This window comes from Hemitrygon akajei, chromosome 2 (assembly GCF_048418815.1).
Source record: "Hemitrygon akajei chromosome 2, sHemAka1.3, whole genome shotgun sequence".
Classification (NCBI taxonomy): domain Eukaryota; kingdom Metazoa; phylum Chordata; class Chondrichthyes; order Myliobatiformes; family Dasyatidae; genus Hemitrygon; species Hemitrygon akajei.
Genome location: NC_133125.1, coordinates 168,069,318 through 168,083,509, shown reverse-complemented (window position 1 = coordinate 168,083,509; position 14,192 = coordinate 168,069,318). Strand labels below are relative to the sequence as shown.

Below are 14,192 nucleotides of genomic sequence, written 5' to 3'. Positions count from 1 at the left end.
AGCACGAGAGGAGATCTCTCTCTCCCCACACCACTGACCAATCACTTCACCTTCCTGCGGTTACATCTGCCCCTCGTCTCCCATGTTAAAGTGGAGAAAATGAGCCCTACTGTCAGTTTGTTACTTCCTAACTTTGATTCGCAAACTAAACTCAGAGTCAAAGTAAAATTTATTACCAAAAAGCATTACCAAATACTACCCAGAGATTCATTTTCTTGCACACATTTACAGGAAAATAAAGAAATGAAGATAATTTGTGCAAAGATTCAAAGTACATTTATTGCTGAAGTATGAATGCAATACACAATACAGAGAACGTAGAGTCCTTGCAAGTGAATCTGTAGGTTGTGGAATGAGTTCAGAGTTGAGGTAAGTGTAGTCATGCACTACGCTTATAGGCTGGAGGGTCATAACTGTCCCTGAACGTGGTGATGCGGGATCTAAGGCTTCAGTAAAAACAGAACAGAACTCCCAGCGCCTCCCCCCCACCACTGATGTTACGTGTTCTGAATCAACTCATTCCCTGTCCCACCTCCAATTATCTCTCTCATGCTCTCTCCCCCCGCCCACCCCTCCCTCTGTCCCAAACACCGAGGGTTAAATTTACCACAGGGGGCAGTGCTAAATGAGGAATGTGTTACTGACAGGCCCCAGTAAGATTAACCAGAGCAGCTGCTGAGAAGAGACAGGAACATTAACCATTGACAGAGCTGCATTTTGACTTTTCTTGGAATCCCATTAATAACTAGCAAACGAATTTGCAAGTAGGAAAATAATCGGAATCTTACCGTATGCTGCGTGGGAAGTTGAATGCAAAGATAAGGAAGATTATTCTTTATTTATATAAGGCACTGGGTTGTGTTCACATCACAATCGGTTGAGGGTTATTACCACTGATGTATGGCGTGACAGTTATTGTTTTGCAGCTGCAATACGTGCAAGACTTAATAATTACTGCAGGTAACAAAACTAAGTAGAGGAAGAGCAAAGCAGTGTTTATAGACCATTTAGAAATTTAATGGCAAAGGGAAAGAAGCTGTTCCTGATTCATTAAGTGTGGGTTATCAGGCTTCTGTGCCTCTTCCCTGATGGCAGTAATAAGGAGAGGGCACGTCCCAGATGCCAAGGGTCCTTAATGATGGATGCCACCTTCTTGGGGCACTGCCTCAATAGTGGTGAAGTACTGTATAAGTGTTGTTCTCCAGGCAGAATTTATCAAACGCGCTGGAAACAGTACGGAGGAGGTTCACCTGTTATCTAGAGTGGGAAGTTGGCTTAACAGGAAAGGATGGACAGGACTTCTGCACCGTGGAAGGCACTAGCACTATGCTGGAGGTTTGAGAGTGTCAGGGGGCAAGAGTGAGTGAAGTTGCCATAACTAAGGAGAAGGTGCTTGGAAAACTGAAAGACCTGAAGGTAGATAAATCACCTGGACCAGGTGATATACACCCCAGGCTTCTGAAAAAGGTGGCTGAAAACGTTGTGGAATCATTAGTTATGATCTTTGAAGAATCAGTAGATTCTACCATGGTTCCGGAGTACTGGAAGATTGCAAATGTTATTCCACTCTTCAAGAAGAGAGAGAGGCAGAAGAATAGGCCAGTTAGTCTGTCCTCAGTGATTGGGAAGATGCTGGAGTCGATTGTGAAGGATGTGGTTTTGAGGTACTTGAAGGTAAATGATAAAATATACCAGTTTGTTTACCTGAAGGAAAACCCTTGCCTGACAAATCTGTTGGAATTCTTTGAAGAAATAACAAGCAGGATAGACAAAGGACAGATGGTGTGCAATTGGAATTTCTGAAGGTCTTTGACAAGGTGCCACAAATGAGGCTGCTTAACAAATTAAGAGCCCATGGTATTACAGGAAAGATTCTAGCATGGATAGAACACTGGCTGATTGGCAGGAGGAAAAGAGGTGAATAAAGGGAGCATTTTCTGACTGGCTGCCTAGGGGTCTGTGATGGGACCACATCTTTTTGTGTTATTTGTCAAAAATTTGGATGATGTAATTGAGGGCTTTGTGGCCAAATCTGTGGACGATACGAAGTTAGGTGGAGGAGCAGGTAATATTGAAGAAGCAGACAGGCTACAGAAGGACTGAACACAGATTAAGAGAATGGGAAAAGAAATGGCAGATGGAATGCATTGTCAGGAAATGTGTGGCCATGCACTTTGGTAGAAGAAATAAAAGTGTAGAATATTCTCTAAATGGAGAGAGAAAATTTAAAGATCTGAGTCACAAGGAGATTTGGGAGTCCTTGTGTAGGATTCCCTAAAGGTTAATTTGTAGGTTGAGTCAGTGATGAGGAAGGAAAATGGAATGTTAGCATTTCTTTTTGAGAGAACTAGAATACAAAAGCAAGGATATAATGTTGAAGCTTTACAAGTCACTGGTACATTGGAGTATTGTGAGCAGTTTTGGGCCCCTTATCTAAGGAACGATGTGCTAACATTGGAGAAGGTTCAAAGGAGGTTCACAGCAAGTTTCCAGGATTGAAAGGCTTATATATGAAGAGTATTTAATGGCTCTGGGCCTGTACTCACTGGAATTCAGAAGAATGATGGGGATCTCATTGAAACCTATCAAATGTTGAAAGGCCTGGATAGAGTGGATGTGGAGAGGATGTTTCCTTTCATGGGGAGTGCAACACCAGGGGATCCAGCCTCAGAATAGAGGGACGTCTATTTAGAACAGAGATGAGGAAGAATTCTTTTGCCAGAGAATAGTGAGTCTGTGGAATATGTTGCTGCTGGTGGCTGTGGATGCCATTAAGTATATTTAAGACAGTGGTTGATAGGTTCTTGGTTAGTTAGGACATGAATGAATATGGGAAGAAGGCAGGAGGTTGAAGAACAGAGGGAAATGGACCAGCCATGTTGAAATGGCGGAGCAAACTTGATGGGCCAAACAGCCTACTTATAGGACTAGGAATGTATGAGGGGCATTTGATGGCTCGGGGTCTGTGCTCACTTGAACGAGGGGGGGGGGAAATCTCTTGAAACCTAGCAAATATTGAAAGGCCTGAATAAAGTGGATGTGGAGAGGATGGTTCCAATAGTGGGGAAGTCTAGGACCAGAGGGAACAGCCTCAGAATAGAAGGATGCCCCTTTAGACTGGAGATGAGGTATTTCTTTAGCCAGAGGGTGGTGAATCTGTGGAATTCTTTGCCACAGATGGCTAGAAGACCAAGTCATTGCAAATATTTAAAGCGGACATTGATAGGTTCTTGATTACTGAGGTCAGAATCACAATCAGGTTAAATATCACTGGCATATGTCATTAACTTTGTTGGTTCATATAGGTTTGTTTGTGTCAGAGGTTACGGGGAGAAGGCAGGAGAATCTGGTTGAGTGGAATAATAAATCAACCATGATGGAATCGTGAAGCAGACCTGATGGGCCAAATGGCCTCATTTTCTGATCTTATGGAATTCAGAAAAATGAGGGGTGACCTGATTAAAATATCTCAGATCTTGAGGGTCTTGACAGGGTGAGCATCAAGAGGCTGCTGTTCTTGTAGGATAGTTTAGAATTGGTTGGGGAGGGGTGTCACTGTTTGAACTCAAGGATTGCCCAGTTAAGATAGCAATATGGTGAAACTATCTCTCTTGAAGTGGCTTGAATCTTTGGAACAATACACAATAAATGGTGGAGGGACTTTTCATCTATGTAGAGATGAAAACAGTCAAGGTTTTGGACTGAGACACCTCATCAGGACATTTTAGATTGACTCAACACAGACAAAATGCTGGTGGAATGCAGCAGGCCAGGCAGCATCTATAGGGAGAAGCACTGTCGATGTTTGCGCTGAGAGATGACAGCGACATGTGGCGCTGAGAGATGACAGCGACGTGTGGCACTGAGAGCCACACTCAGGTTGGAGGAACAACACCTTATATACCAGCTGGGTAGCCCCCATCCTGATGGCATGAACATTGACTTCTCTAACTTACGTTAATGCCCCTCCTCCGCATCTTACCCCATCCCTAATATATTTAGTTTTTTTTCCCATCCCCTTTTTTTCTTTCTCTCTCTGCCCATCACTCTGCCTGTTCTCCATCTCCCTCTGGTGCTCCCCTCCCCCTTTCTTTCTCCCTAGGCCTCCTGTCTCATGATCCTTTCCCTTCTCTAGCTCTGTATCACTTTTGCCAATCACCTTTCCAGCTCTTAGCTTCACCCCACCCCCTCCGGTCTTCTCCTATCATTTCATATTTTCCCCTCCCCCTCCTACTTTCAGATCTCTTATTATCTTTCCTTTCAGTTAGTCCTGACGAAGGGTTTTGGCCTGAAACATCGACAGCGCTTCTCCTTATAGATGCTGCCTGGCCTGCTGTGTTCCACCAGCATTTTGTGTGTGTTGTTTGAATTTCCAGCATCTGCAGATTTCCTCGTGTTTGCATTTTAGATTGACTGTTTATTTTCTTGAAGAAGCTACTTGACCTGCAAACTTTCTCTAGAATTTCATGTGCATTGCTGAAAATATCCAGAATCTCTTGTGTCTTGGATCTTTGGAGCTCTCTTCCTCAAAGGGAAGTTGAGTGCCAGAAAACACTTAAGAGATCAGTCCTTGGTCAGGATGGAGGTTAGAGGTCAGTGGGTTAAGAAGGGATGTGGAATTGAGGTTACAGTTAGAGGAGCCAGGTTCTTCTCTTCAGTCGCTGGGACAGGTTTGATGGGCCGAATGGCTCCTAATACGTCTGTGTGTAAACTCGGAAAGTTCGATTGGTTGTTGTGCACTTGTTTTTTGCAAGGTCCTGGTCGCAAATGAGGTGCTGATGCTGGAATTGAGATGCTGGGGTTTGGGAAGGACTGGGAATCCTCCCTCCAATAGATCAAGATTGATCATGGAATGTTTGGAAAAGTTTGGAATTATTGGTAGATATTTGCAGAAGAGAGGCTTGGTCTTTCACTCCATAACCCTCCACTCCACTGCAGTCCTCTCTCTTCCTCCACCTTTTATCCCTCCAATACTCTTCCTCTCCCCTCCCCTTCACACACCTCTTTGCTCTCAAGCCTCCACAACTCCTCTCTGTCCACAGAGAGAGTGAGATTCTCAGTTGCCCTCTTCTCCCCACATCTCTCCTCTCCTCCCCTCCCTTTCACACCCCTCCCGTTAAACCTATCCCCTCCATTCACTGCACATTCAGTTCCAATTTCCCAACCCCACTTAATCCCCCATACCACTCCCTCCATTCTACCCAGAGCCCTCTATTTCATACCCCTCCCCTACTACCTTCTCTCTGCCCATGCCACTCCATGCTCTCCTTCCTAAACCCACCCTACCCTCCACCCCCATTTTCTCTACCCACCCTATTCTCCCTCCCAAACCTATGCCACTCAATTCACCCTCCCTCCCCTACTACACCCTTCCCCAACCGATTCTCCCTCCTTCCCCTACCTCAGCCTATTCTCCCTCCCTACTCCACCCATTTCTCCATCCCCACCATATTCTCACTCCCTCCTCTCCCTACCCTATGCCACCCCACCCTATTACTATTCTCTCTCCCTCCCTTACTGCAACCTATACTCCCACCCAAACCCCGACCCGCTTTACACCTGTGGGAATTCTGTAAAGCCTTACGTGCCCGGCAAGATCCCACTATGATATTAGGGAAACTCCAACTGCTCGCTAGGTGCCCGATAGAACAAAAGTTCCCTGTGGGAGAGGATGGGGTGGTAGACCCCATCTACCCCTTTATGCCTCCCGGCCCACCCTACCGCCACTTTACGAGGCAGCTGCTGAAGAGTGTTCGGACACCCTTAACCTCCCACACGTCCCTTCCTGGGCTACTTGCTTCCTACAGGCCTCTGGTCCCGGTCGGTGGTGACGAGCTTCCCCTCGAACCCGTCCCCGTCCACGCCCATGGGAACAAGAATATCCCAAGCTGGCCCTCCGGCGAGGAAGGGGTTAATGTGGAGCCGCGCATCAATCCCACATTAGTCCTTGACGGTGCTGTCGAGTAGCCCCGGCGTCCCCGAGGGCCGGTCCGGGAAATCAATGCAGTCTGTTCCTCGAGGCCCTTGATTGCGTTTATAATGGCTGCTGATTCACCAATATTCCCGGGCGTCTCCAGATTGATTGCAATCGAATCGCACAGACAGAGCGTTGTGCTCGTAAATCTGGTCATCTCCTCTACTCCTAACACCCGCTCCCCCGGGAAGTGTGGAAGACAACCCAATGGTTCGCAGCGGTGGAAATCGCTCGGCAGGTTTTCCCCCTTGTACGGGGAGTGGGAGTGCGGGGTAGGGAGAAGGTACCCCACTGTTTCTGCAACTCCCCGACCCTCCTGCTCGTCCCATCCCTCGGGGAAGGTACCAGCACGCTGGAAGCGGTTCAGAGATTCACATGGACCAACTGCGGGAACGGCAGAGCTTCTGTTAGTCGCAATTAAAATATATCAGACCCGTAGAGCGGGTGTAGACAAGACATTTTACCCCCCCCCCCCAACACACACACACACCTCGTGGGAGAGTCCCGGGAGGGGGGTGGTGAAGGATGCAACTGTTCAAAATCCCAAGGAGTCCCCATTCTACATTAGACATAGGGCGAGATTCTCTCACAGAGGATCACACAAAATGCTGGAGGAACTCAGCAGGTCAGGCGACATCTACGGAGGGGAATAAGCAGTCAACATTTCGAGCAGAGACCCTTCATGGGGACTAGAAAGGAAGGAGGAAGAAGCCAGAATATGAAGTTTAAATCTTCTCTTCAAAGCGAGTTCAGTGAGATCCCCTCTCTCTGCCCCCCCCCCCACCCCCGTGATCTCTGCTGTTCTCCAACGTTTGGATCATGTCAGGAGCCTGATGGAATTTTTTGAGGATATGACTAAACACATTGATGAAGGAAGAGCAGTACATGTAGCGTCTATGGATTTCAGCAAGGCATTTGACAAAGTACCCCATGCAGGGCTTATTGAGAAAGCAACGAGGCACAGGATCCAAGGGGACATTCCTTTGTGGATCCAGAATTGGCTTGCCCACAGGAGGCAAAGTGTGGTTGTAGACAGGTCATATTCTGCATGGAGGTCGGTCACCAGTGGTGTGCCTCAGGGATCTGCTCTAGGACACCTTTTTGTGATTTTTATAAATGACCTGGATGAAGAAGTGGAGGGATGGTCTAGTAAACTTCCTGATGACACAAAGTTTAGGGGTGTTGTGGATAGAGTGGAGGGCTGTCAGAGGTTATAGCGGGACATGGATAGGATGCAAAACTGGGCTGACAAGTGGCAGATGGAGTAAAAACCCAGATAAATGTGAAGTAGGTCATTTTGGTAGGTCAAATATGATGGCAGAATATAATATTAATGGTAAGACTCCTGGCAGTGTGGAGGATCAAAGGGATCTTGGGATCCAAGTCCACTGGACACTGAAAGATGCTGCACAGGTTGACTCTGTGGTTAAGAAAGTGTACGGTGCATTGGCCTTCATCAATCATGGGATTGAGTTTAGAACAGAGAGGTAATGTTGCAGCTATATAGGACCCTGGTCAGACCCCACTTGGAATACTATGCTCAGTTCTGGTCGCCTCACTACAGGAAGGATGTGGAAGCAATAGAAAGGGTGCAGAGGAGATTTACAAGGATGTTGTTTGGATTGGAGAGCATGCCTTATGAGAAGAGGTTGAGTGAACTTGGCCTTCTTTCCTTGGAGCGACAGAGGATGAGAGGTAACCTGATAGACGTGTATAAGATGATGAGAGGCATTGATTGTGTGGATAGTCAGAGGCTTTTTCCCAGGGCTGAAGTGGCTAGCATGAGAGGGCACAATTTAAAGGTGCTTGGAAGAGGGTACAGAGGAGATGTCAGGGGTAAGTTTTTTTAACGTAGAGAGTGGTGAGTGCATGGAATGGGCTGCCAGTGACGGTGGTGCAGGCGGATACAATAGGGTCTTTTAAGAGACTCCTGGACAGGTACATGGAGCTTAGAATAATAGAGGGCTACGGGTAACCCTAGGATATGTTCGGCAGAGCTTTGTGGGTCGAAGGGCCTGTATTGTGCTGTAGGTTTTCTGTGTGTTCACCCAGACTCTCAAAGTTCAAAATTAAACCTATTATCCAAGAACATACTAACCTGAAATTCATTTCCTTGCGGGCATTCACAAATACAAATAAGCACGATAGAATCAATGAAGGACTGCACACAGCAAGACTGACAAACAACCATTGTGTTCCTCACCTATCACCTCCCAGCATCTCTCCTCCTCTCCAATCCATCCCCCTTCCCCCTCACCTGGCCTCGCCTATTCCCTGTCAGTTTTTTCTCATCCTCCCCACCATCTTAGTCTGCTTCTCCCCCTTCCTTTCCAGTCCTGATGAACATGAACACTGACTTTTTATTCTTCTTCATTGATGCTACCTGACCTGCTGAGTTGCTTTGGTATTTTGTATGTGTGGTTCTGGATTTCCAGCATCTGCAGAATCTCCTGTGTTCTCTCCCAGAGGACCATGAATCCATGGAATGCACAGTCATACAGCATGGAGTCAGGCCCTTTGGCACGAGGTCTATGCCCGACCAAGATCCCCCATCCAAGCAAGTCCCGTTGTTCAGCCCATAACCATTTCAACCCTGTCTTACCTATATACCTGTCCCAGTCTTTTAGAAGCTGTTATCATACATGCCTGAACCACTTCATCTGCCAGCCTTTTCCTTGTGTGTGTGTGTGTGTGTGTGTGTAATAATGTGCCCCGGAGAGAGGCATCGGACTCTGTGCTGTCCCCCAGTGCTCGCTTGGCAGAAGACAAGCCACCTGTTTTCTGCTGCAGACTGCTGCAACATTCATTGACTCAAGGTCTTCTATTTTACTGATATCTTATATGTGCCTTGTGCTGTGTGTGACTGTTGGTAATGTGTATTGCACCTTGGCCCAAGAGAAACATTGTTTTATTTGGCTGTATTCACAGGTATACATGTGCCAGTGATATTCAACCTGATTCTGAAGATTGAGTGACAATTAACCTTAAACTTGAAACTTGAACTTGATCTTTGTGTGCAAAAGCTATCCCTCGGGTTCCTTATAAGTCTTTCCTCTCTCACCTTAAATCTATACCGTCTAGTTTTTGATTCTCCAACCCTGGAAAACGGACTGAGTGCATTGACCTTATTTATGCCTCTCAAGATTTCATACACCTCTATTAAATCACCTCTCAGTTTCCTACACTCCTGGGAGAGAGACTTCTTCTTCTTTAAAGGGCAGTGGTAACAAAGACTTTGAATATTTTAGGACAAAGGAAGATAGATTCTTGATAAGCGAGGGTTAGGGGAAGGTGAAAGGTCACCAGGGGGCAATGGGTGAGGTAGGAATGTGGGATCCTGGCCCTATGTATGGTGGGTGAATAGCTGTTAAGTAAATCCAACCCAAACCCCAGTCAATGCCGTCTCCTAGCAACGCCCAAGTATGGCAGGAAGCCGGCCTTGTTTAGATTGCAGAGGGACTTCTGTGGATTCCTTTCGTATCGATTCAGGTGGTTAAAAGGGTTCAGACTGAAGAGCTGTCTCAGACACTACGGCATTTTCAAGAGGGGTTGTGTTTCAGAGGGAAGTGGATTCAAGGGGTGGGGGGATGTTTAAAAGCATATGATCCAGTTTATTAGGGAAAGTATTCCCAGTGGCACCGGACATGGAGAGAGATTTCCACAGTGCTGGGGTCTGGTTTAGATGCTTAGAAGGGGACAGGAGAAGCAGCTTGGAGTGGCTGCGGGAATTTGGGAGAGAACTGGGGTCAGGGTGGTGCAGGAGAGAAGCATGTTGAATGCTGGTACACCGTGAATGGGAAGATGGAGAGAGGGACGAGAGTGAGCCAAGTAGGAAGGGGAAGGAACAAGTGGGGGGGGAGGGGAAGCATTCAGCAACCCCCCCTCCCCTCTGTACTTCACTATTCAATGTTGCCTCTCCATTCCCCTAGCGCTAGTCTACTCATTAACCCCAAGTCTCTGATCCTTTTTAACGAAACATCTACTGCACTCTGTGTCTGAACGTACACAGTGACCGACCTTCTTGGTGAAGATACTCTGGGCTGTGACAGTGGGCAGCTAGACACCCCAGCCAGGAGAGACACCAACCCTGCACCCACTCTGCCAAGACTCACATCCCTTTGTCCGTAATCTGATTACAGTGGTTGAACAGTGAGTGTTGGACCAACAGGTCAGGCGGCATCTGTATGTGAGAGAAGATGGGAACTGCACACACTGCAGTCCTGGGGCAGCTCAACAATGTTATTTGCGATACCCCATCATTGCTTTGGTATCGGTTATTATTCTCACATTACCAAGAAACAGAGAAAAACTTCTGTTTACTAGCCATCCAGACACATCACGCCATGCTTAGGTACATCAGGGTAGTAAAAATAACGTGGATGTTGGTGACACAGATTTTGGATGAGAAAGGTACCTCCCTTAATCACAGGGCTCTGCACCAAGTGGTGCGGACAACCCAGAGCATCTGTAGTTGTGAACTTCCCATGATTCAGGACATTTACAAAGGCAGATGTGTAGGATCAGTGGGGACTCGAGTCACCCCAACCACAATCTATTCCAGCTGCTACCATCTGGGAAACGGTACCGCAGCATAAAAGCCAGGACCATCAGGCTCTGGGAGAGCTTCTTCCACCAGACCATCAGACTGATGAACTCACACTGATTTGAGTATATTCTATGTTACATTGACTGTTCTATTTATTATAAATGACTATAATTGCACATTAATCATTTAGACAGCGATGTAACATAAAGATTTTTACTCCTCATGAATGTGAAGGATGTAAAAAATAAAGTCAATTCAATTTTAGTAAGGCTCAGAATCAGGTTTATAATCACTGACATAAGTCATAAAATCTGTTGCTTTGCAGCAGCAGTACAATACAATACCTAAAAATGTACTATAAGTTACATTGAGAAACATACATATTTGTAGCAGAGCATGTGACCTGGTAGCCTGAAGACAGGGTGAGAGCCCATGATTGACTCCATTGCTTCTCTCTGATTGAGGCTTCGAGCAAAGTTGAAGTCAATGAGGACGGCGGGTGTTCGGCACAATCTGCCTGTGTTTGACTAGTCTTCCTCTACCTCTCGCAGGCTGCTGTCAGAGGAAAGCGCAGGAGTCTTGGGATCTATGTTGCCATGATCGATCGGCATTGCTGTGTTTTGGGGGACTTGTTGCGTAGGTTTCTGTGTTTTGGTTACTCGTTTTTTTGCTGTTTTTGTGCGGTTTGATTGGGGTGATCACTGTGGACCAGGGTGCTTCAGTGAACAATGGCCCTAACTCTGCTTTGGCTAGCAGCGATGCTCTGTGCTGAACTAAATGGAATACTACTGGACTCTTGGTTTGATGTTTCATATTCTATGTGTTGCCATTTGCACAATCTGGTCTTTTCCCCGTGCATCGGGTGGTTGAGATTTTCTTGAATGGGTTCCATGATATTTCTTTGTTTTGTGGCTGCCTGCAGGAGGATGAATGTCAGAGCTGTATTCTGTACTCATACTTAGATAATAAATGTACTTTGAATCTTTCAATTTCTGAATACTAAAAATAAATAAATAGTGCAAAAAGAACTAAATAGTGAAGTAGTGTTCATGGGTCCATGGGCCATTCAGAAGTCTAATGAAGGAGGCAAAGAATTTGTTACTAAACCATTGAGTGTGGGTCTTCAGCTCCCGTACCTCCTCCCTGATGTAGTAGTGAGAAGACATCATTTCCTGGATGGTGAGGGAGCTTAATGATGGATGCTGCCTTCTTGAGGCAGCCCCTCATGGAGATATCCTTCATGATAGGGAGGCTAGTGCCCATGATGGAGATGGCCGAGTTGACAACCCTCTGCATCTCTTTAATCCTGTGCATTGGAGCCTCCATACTAGACACTGATGCAGCCAGTCGGAATGCAAACCATAGTACATCTCTAGAGATTTACCAGAATCTTTGACATACCAAATCTCCTCAAATTTCTAATAAAATATAGCTATGCCTTCTTCATAACAGCATCAATATGGCGGGCCCAGAATAGATATTCTGAGATGTTGTTGCCAAGGAACTTTAAGCTCACACCTTCCACTGCTGACCCCCCGATGAGGACTGATGTGTCTTCCCAACCACTTCTTCCTGAAGTCAACAATCAATTCCTTGGGCTTGTGACATACCGTGCAAGGTTGTTGTTGCAACACTACTCTACCTGCTAATCTATCTCACTCTTATACACCTCATCACCATTGGAGATTCTGCCCACAACATAGACAGGGTCCTTCATGGTGGGCTTATTCAGAAGGTTCATGGCATTCACAGTTACTTGATTATTTGGATTCAGAATTGGCTTGCCAATAGGGTAGTCATCATTGGATCACTGGTAGTCCGTGACCAGTGCTTTTCTGCTGGGATCCATACTGGGACCTAGTATTTGTGTTATATACATGTATATGTGACTTGGATGAACTAGATGAGTGTGTTAGTAAATTTGCAGATGATGCAAAGATTGGTGGTATTGTGGATGGTGCAGAAAATTGTCAAAGGATACAGTGGGCTATAAATCAATTGCAGACCAGAGCAGAGAAATGGCATACGGACTTTAATCTGCCCTTAATCTGCACTTTGAGTGATCAAATGTAAAGGGAAAGTTCAAAGGATATGTGCAGAGCAAGCTTTTTTTTATATACAGAGGGATGGTTGCACTGCCAGGAATGGTGGTGGAGGCAGATATGAAGGAGGCTTTTGAAAGGGCTGTAGGTTGGACAGCACAACGCTGTGGGCTGAAAGGCTGGTTCTTCTGCAATATTGTTCTATGTTCTATCTGGCTAAAGAATACAGACTTTCTTGACAATAGACCTCACCAGTTTCCCACCACCACCACACTCCTCCGGTTGGCAGAACTGGTACTCACACTTAATAACTTCTCTTTTGGCTCTTCCCACTTTCTTCAAACTAAGAGTGTAGCTATGGGCACTAGCATGGGCCTCAGCTATGCCTGCCTCTTCATTGGTTAAGTGGAACAACCTACGCTCCAAATCTATACTGATACTGCTCTCCAACTTTTCCTTCACTACATTGACAACTACATTGGTGCTGCTTCCTGTACCCATGCTGAGCTCATCAATTTCATCGACTTTACCTCTAAATTCCACCCAGCCCTCAAATTCGCTTGGTCCATCTCGGACACTTCTCTCCCCTTTCTCGATCTCTCGGTCTTCATCTCTGGAGACAGAATGTCCACTGGCATCTTCTATAAACCCACTGACTCTCATAACTACCTCGACTATATCTCTTCCCATCCTGCCACATGCAAGAATGCTATTCCCTATTCCCAGTTACTCCGTCTCCACCGCATCTGCTCCCAGGATGAGGCTTTCCGTTCCAGTACATCTCAAATGTCCTCTTTCTTTAAGGATCGTGGCTTCCCTTCTACTGTCATCAATGATGCCCTCACCCGCATCTCCTCCATTTCCCGCACTTTGGCCCTCACTCCATCCTCCCGTCACATCGAGGACCGAGTTCCCCTTGTCCTCACCTACCACCCCACCAGCCTCCGGATCCAGCACATCATCCTCAGCAACTTCCGCCACCTTCAACAGGACCCCACCACTAAGCAAATCTCTCCCTCTCTACCCCTTTCTGCTTTCTGCAGGGACCGTTCCCTCTGCGACTGCCTGGTCCACATGTCCCTCCCCACAGATCTCCCACCTGGCAATTATCCTGCAAGCGTAAGTGCTACACCTGTCCCTACACCTCCTCTCTTACCACTATTCATGGCTCCAAACAGTCATTCCAGGTGAGGCAACACTTCACTTGTGAGTCTGTTGGGGTAATCTATTGCATCTGGCGCTCCCAGTGCGGCCTCCTCTACATCGGTAAGACCCGATGCAGACTGGGGGACCACTTCATCGAGCACCTCTGCTCCATCCGCCACAATAGACAGGATCTCCTGCTTGCCACCCACTTCAACTCTGCTTCACATTTCCATTTGGATATGTCCATACATGGCCTCCTCTACTGCCATGATGATGCCAAACTCAGGTTGGAGGAGCAACACCTCATATACCGTCTGGGTAGTCTCCAGCCCCTTGGTATGAACATTGAATTCTCCAACTTCCAGTAATTCCCTCCCTCTCCCTTCCCCCATCCCAGTCTCACTCTGCCTCATCCTCCAGCTGGCTATCACCTCTCTCATGGTTCTGCCTTCTTCTACTACCCATAGTGCTTTCCCCTTACATT

At 46.6% G+C, this 14,192-nt stretch overlaps 1 protein-coding gene and 1 long non-coding RNA gene across 3 annotated transcripts in view; one reads left to right on the top strand and one right to left on the bottom strand.

The window, feature by feature from the left end:
- Window positions 1-14,192, top strand: part of LOC140718375 (discoidin domain-containing receptor 2-like) — a 136,311-nt gene that overhangs the window by 17,674 nt on the left and 104,445 nt on the right. The window lies entirely within an intron of this gene.
- The window catches only part of LOC140718393 (uncharacterized), a 45,465-nt gene continuing 42,293 nt past the window's right edge, over window positions 11,021-14,192 (bottom strand). For both annotated transcript variants that reach the window (XR_012096677.1, XR_012096678.1), the window contains exon 4: window positions 11,021-11,436. This is a non-coding gene — a long non-coding RNA (uncharacterized lncRNA). The remainder of the gene's footprint in view (window positions 11,437-14,192) is intronic.